The sequence below is a fragment of the Orycteropus afer genome, unplaced genomic scaffold (genome assembly GCF_000298275.1).
Source record: "Orycteropus afer afer isolate SDZICR_OR568_19922 unplaced genomic scaffold, OryAfe1.0 scaffold00178, whole genome shotgun sequence".
NCBI classification, from domain to species: domain Eukaryota; kingdom Metazoa; phylum Chordata; class Mammalia; order Tubulidentata; family Orycteropodidae; genus Orycteropus; species Orycteropus afer.
In genome coordinates this window covers 3,647,187-3,653,822 of record NW_006921765.1, presented here as the reverse complement: position 1 = coordinate 3,653,822, position 6,636 = coordinate 3,647,187, and positions in this window count along the sequence as shown.

The following is a 6,636-nucleotide window of genomic DNA, read 5'->3' as shown; positions in this document are numbered from 1 at the left end:
ACTCTGTAAATCTTCACCCAAATCCTAATAAAAAAAAAAAAATGCTAAATATAAGATCTTCATGTTAAAATGATCAAAACATTATTAAAGGAATTAAAAGAGATCGCAGTAAATGGAGAGATCTATATGTTCATAAAGTCAGAGGCAATTTAGTGTCATAAAGATGTCAATTCTTCCTCATGTTAATCTATAAATTTAAATTATTTCTTATTTAAGTCAAATCTCATTTTGTTTGCTTTTGTTGATTGTGAAAAGTTAATTATAAAATTTGTAGAGAGAAGTAAAGGGTAAAGATAGTTAAGTCAATTTTGAAGAAAAAATATCAGCACTTGTGTATCACAAATCAAGACCTTAAAGATTTTTATTGTTGTTGTTTTGTTTTCTAACTAATTAAAACAGTGTGTTATTGATTCAGGTATCAAAAATAAGAGTTATCAGAGTATAGAAAGCCTAGAAATACATGTCTGAGTGCTAATAAACTAGTGAGGAAATGATAGAGTATAAGTGGTGCTGGGGCAATTATATAAATAATATTAAACAAAATTAGACCTCTACCTCATACCTATCTACAAATAAATGTCAGTGGACTAAAGGTATTAGCATAATTCTTAAGACATCTGACAGCTAACCAGAAGAATGATGGTTCAAATCCACCAACCACTCTGTGGAAACAAGACTGGGCAATCTACTTCTGTAAAGTTTAATGCCTCGGAAACCCAGTGGGGGTTGCTATAAGTTATAATCGACTTGATGGCAGTGGATTTGTTTTTTTTATTTTTTTCTATCAGAAGGAAACCTTAAAATATTTAAAAGAAAACATAGTATAATAACTTTCACCTTTGAATTAGGGGTGATTTCTTAAGCAAGATGTAAAAAGAGTACATCTTAATAAAATATATTAAATAATGTGTTTGTTGTTGTTGTTGTTATGTGCCATCGAGTCGGCCCCGACTCATAGCGACCCCTCCTTGGGTTTCCGAGGCAGTATCACTACGGAAGTAGGATTGCCCAACCTTCCTTCTGAGGAGTGGCTGGTGGGCTTGAACTGCCAGCCTTCTGGTTAGCAGTCAAGTGCTTTAGCCACTATGTTACCAGAGCTCCTAAATAATGTGTATTCATGACAATTTAAAACTTCTATTCAGAAAACATACCCTAAAATAATAATAATAAAAGCTAAACTAAAAGACTGTCAATTTGTCATACTGTAGTGGTTTGCATGTTGCTGTCATTCTGGAAGCTATGCCACCAGTATTTCAAATACCAGATGGGTCCCCAATGATGGACAAGTTTCAGCAGAGCTTCCAGACTAAGACAGACCAAGAAGAAGGATGAGATTATCCACTTCTGAAAAAACAAATTGGTCACTGAAATCTTATCAATAGCAGTGAAACACTAGCTGATATATTACTGGAAAACATTATGAATAGCAGTGAAATATTGTCTGATACATTTGCATTGGAACAGAGATGCCACTTTAAAGCCTAGGTGCATGTAACCCAAACCATAGTATTTTCAATTGCCTCATATGCATGTGAAAGCTGGACAGTGAATAAGGAAGACTGAAGAAGAGTTGAGGCATTTGAATCATGGTGTTGGAGAAGAATACTGAAAAAACCATGGACTAACAGAGTAATGAAAAAATTTGTCATGGAAGAAGTACAGCCAGAATGCTCTTTGGAAGAAAGAATGGCCAGGTTTTGCCTCACCTACTTTGGTCATGTTGTCAGAAAGTTAGGTCTCTGGAGAAGATTATCATGCTTGGTAAAGAAGAGGAAAAATGGAAGACCCTCAATGAGACAGATTACCACAGTGGTTGCAATGATGGGTTCCAGCATAGCAAGTATTATGAGGATGGTGTAGGACTGGGCAACATTTCATTCTGTCATGCACAGAATTGCTATGAGTCAGAGCAAACTCAATGGCACCTAACAACAGCACAACATAGTATCAGAAGATGAGCCCCTCAGGTTGGATGGCACTCATAATAAAACTGATAGAGAGTTGTGTCCTCTATTTAGAGTCAATCTTAATGACATGAGTGGAGGAAATCTTTCCGGATCTTCATTTGCTAATGTGGCATGACTGAAAATGAGAAGATACAGGTATAAAGATTCATTAGTGATTGGAACGTGGAATGTGTGGGATATAAATCTAGGAAAATTGGAATTTGTTAAAAATGAAATGAAACACATAAAGATCCATATTCTAGGCATTAGTGAAATGGACTGGTATTGGTTATTTTGAATCAATCATATGGTCCACTATACCAGGACTGAAAAACTAAAGAAGAATTGTTTCTAATTCATAATGAAAAAGATCTATCTGGAAGTACAGTACTAGCAGTGATAGGATAATACCCATACATCAACAAGAAAGACCAGTTAATAGTACTTCAATTCATATATATGCACCAACCACTAAAGCCACAGAAGAAGAAATGGAAGATTTTAAACTACTTCTGCAGTGTGAAATTGACGAAACATTCAATCAAGATGTATTGATGGTTACTGGGGATTTGGATATGAAAGCTGGAAATAAGGAGGAATCATTGGTTGTTGAAAAATATGGTGCTGTTAATGCAAAGAATTTTGTAAGACCAGTGAGTCATTCATTGCAAATATCCTTTTCAACAACATAAATTGTGATTATATATGTTGACCTCACCAAATGGAATACACAAAAATAAAAATGTCTACATCTGTGGAAAGAGGTAATAGAGAAACTTAGTATCATCAGTCAGAACAAGCCAGTGGCTGAATGCAGAAGAGACCATAAATTGCTCATATGCAAATTCAAGTTGAAGCTGAATAAACTTAAAAGAATCCATAAGATCCAAAATATGTCCTTGAATATATCCCACCTGAATTTAGACTTGGTCTCAAGAACAGATTTAACGCATTGAACACCCATGACCGAAGACCAAATGAGTTAAGCGATAACATCAAAAACATCACACATAAAGAAACCAAAATCTCATTTAAAAGACAAAGAAGAAAGACCAAAATGGATGTTGGAAGAGACTCTGAAACTTGCTCTTGAACTTAGAGTAGCTAAAGAGAATGGAAAAAAATAATGAAATAAAAGAGCTGAACAGAACATTTCAAAGGGCTGCTGGAGAAGACAAAGTATTACAATGAAATGTATAAAACCCTGGAGTTAGAAAACCAAAAGTGAAGAAGAAGCTAAGCGTTTCTCAAGCTTAAAGAACAGAAGAAAATTTTCAATCTTTGAGTTGCAATACTGAAGGATTTTATGGGCAAAATCCTTCATTCAGCATCCACTTTTGAACCTAGCTTGCATTTCTGGAAGTTCCCCAATATACTGCTGTAAACATTTTGAATTATCTTTAGTGAAATTTTACTCATCCGTGATATCAATGATATTGTTAGGTAACTTCCACAGTCTGTTGCATCACTTTTCTTTGGAAGAAGAGGACATGGAACATGGCATATCACTGCTGATGTCAGATCGATCTTAGCTGAAAGCAAAGAATACCAGTTAGATGTTTATCTGTATTTTATTGATTATGCAAAGGCATTTGAATGTGTGGGTCATAACTAATTATGGATAACATTGCAAAGAATAAGAATTCCAAAACACTTATTTGTTGTGCTCATGAGGAACCTGTACATAGACCAGGAGACTCATCCAAACAAAACAAGGGGATACTACATGAGTTAAAATCAGGAACAATGTGCATCAGGGCTGTATCCTTTCATCATATTTATTCAGTCTGCATACTGAGCAAATAATCTAAGAAGATGTAATATATGAAGAAGAACACAGCATCAGAATAGGAGGAAGGCTCATAAACAGTCTACAATATACAAATGAAAGAACCTTCCTGAAATTGAAGAGGACTAGAAGCACTTAGTAATGAACATAAAATATTACAATCTTCAGTTTGGACTGCACCTGAACATAAATAAAACAAAAATCCTCACAACTGGACCAATAAGCAAAGTCACGATAAATGGAAAAAGATTGATGCTGTCAGGGATTTTAGTTTACTTGAATCAACTACCAACTCCCATGGAAGCAGTAGTCAAGAAATCAGACATCATATTGCACTGTGCAAATCTGCTGCAAAAGACCTCTTTAAAGTTTTAAAGATCAAAGATGTCACTTTGAAGACTAAGGTGCACCTAACTCAAGCCATGGTATTTTCAATTGCTCATATGCATGTGTAATCTGGACAATGAATAAGGAAGACCAAGAAAAATTGATCCCTTTGAATTGTGGTGTTGGTGAAGAATACTGAAAAAAACATGGACAGCACCAAAGAATGAGTAAATTGATCCTGGAAGAAGCACACCCAGAATGCTCCTTAGAAGTGAGAATGAAGAGGCTTTGTCTCACCTACTTTGGTTATGTTGTCAGATGAGACCATTTCCTGGAGAAAGATATCATGCTTGGTAATGTGGAGGGTGAGAGAAAAGTGGAAAACCATCAAGGAGATGGATTAACATAGTGGCTGCAAAAATATGCTCAAGTGTAGTAGGGGTTTTGAGCATGATTCAGGACCAGGCAGTGTTCATTCCATTGTACATTGGGTCACTGTGATTTGGAATAGGCTCAATGTACCCAATAACTACAACATGGGCAAAATATTGAACAATGTTGGAAGTATCAAAAGAAGATGGAAGGAATATACAGAATCATGGTACCAAAAAGAATTTGTTGACCTTCAACTTTTTCAGGAGCAGTATATGAGCAAGAACCAATGGTCCTTGAAAGAGAAAATCCAAGCTGCACTGAAGATATTGAAAAACCAGGTTCCAGGAATTGACAGTATACCCATTGAGATGTTTTAACAAAAGGATGGAGCATTGGAGGTGCTCACTCATTTATGCCCCAAAATTTGAAAGCAGCTATCTGGCCCAGCAACCGCAAGATACCTATATTTGTGCCCATTTCTAAGAAAGGTGATCCAACAAAATGTAAACATTATTGAACAATAATATCAAACACTAGTAAAATTTTACTGAAAATAATTCAAAAATGTTTGCAGCTGCATATTGTCAGGGAAATGCCAGAAATCTAAGCCAAATTTAGAAAAAGTCATGGAACATGGATATCTTTGCTGGCATCAGATGAAACTTGCCTGGAAGCAAAGAATACCAGGGACATGTTTAATTGTGTCTTTTTGACTATTCAAAGGCATTTGACTGTGGATCATAACAAATTATGGATACCACTGCAAAGAATGGGAATTCCAGAATTGAATCATGTGGAACTCATACACAGAACAAGAGACTATCATTTGAACAAAAGAGAGGGATAATGCATGGTTTAAAATTAGGAACATGTATGTCAGTAAGTAAGTTTCACTATATTAGCTCAATATGTATGCTGAAATTGGACTGTATGAAGAATGTGGCATCAGATTTGGAGAGAAATTCATTAACAACCTGTGATATGCAGATGATACATACAACCTTGTTTTCTGAAAGTGAAGAGGACTTGAAGCACTTACTGATGAACATCAAAGTCTACAGCCTCAACATAAAGTATGCATTATGCCTCAACATAAAGACAGCCAAAACCCTTACAACTGGACCAATAAGCCACTTCATGATAAACATAGAAAAATTGAAGTTGTCAGGGATTTCATTTTCTTGGATCCATAATCAACACTCATGGAAGCAGGAGTAGAGAAATCAGATGTCACTTGTGGGAGGTTCCAGCAAGATGGCAGATTAGTCAGAAAGACTGCACAGACCCTCTTCAACAAAGAAAAGAGAAACCAATTAACACAGACACAGAAGATAATCTTCAACCTTTGAGCCTTGAAGGGAAGGATATAGAAGTAGATTAAACCCCAACTAGCAGAAGAATTTGCATGAAAATACCAAAAAAGGAGATATACGGAGCTGCAGTCTGGCAGCAATCCTGAGTGATCCTGATGGCACAGACAGTTTGGAGATTCCTGAGTGGTGGTAAGACCTAAGAATTAACCTGAAAATCAGCCCTGCTAGCCAGGGACTGCACAGAGGACTGCTCTTGTGACTGGGGAATAAATGGAGAAGGTGAAGAGAAAGGCGGGCTGAGCTGTGGACTTTTGCCAGTCCGGAGGATGCTACCATTTTGAATGTTCACAAGAGGTTTGACTATTTTGGACATTTAAAGAGACAGCACTCTTGCAGATTCCAGGGGCTTAAGAAGAGGTTCTGCTTTCCAGCAACCCCAAGGACACTCCTGACCTGGACCTGCACGACTGAAAAGGTGTGACATTCCTCTTATTACTCTTATAACCCACACCTGCTTGGTGAACAGAGGTGGGGTCATCCCCCACTCCCACCTACCTTCTGGGTAGGAGTTCCCACAGGAACTCCATCACAGTCTGTGTGCTCAGATGGAGCCTGGGTGCCCTGCCCTGTTCTCCACCAAATTTTTTTTTTCTATTTTTTAAATTATTTTCTTTTTCACTTTCTTTTTTGTGGTGATTAGTTTGCTTGAATTTGACTGTTTTAAAACAACTATTATTAATAATATTTTTGTCATTTTTATTATTGTTCTTAATCTTCCCCTCCCAGGTCCCAGTTTTAAGCATATTTTCTTTTCCCTGTTCCTGGTTGAAATATCTCTTATTATTATTGAAGTTTTTTTTTTTTTTTTTTTTTTTTCCCTCTTATG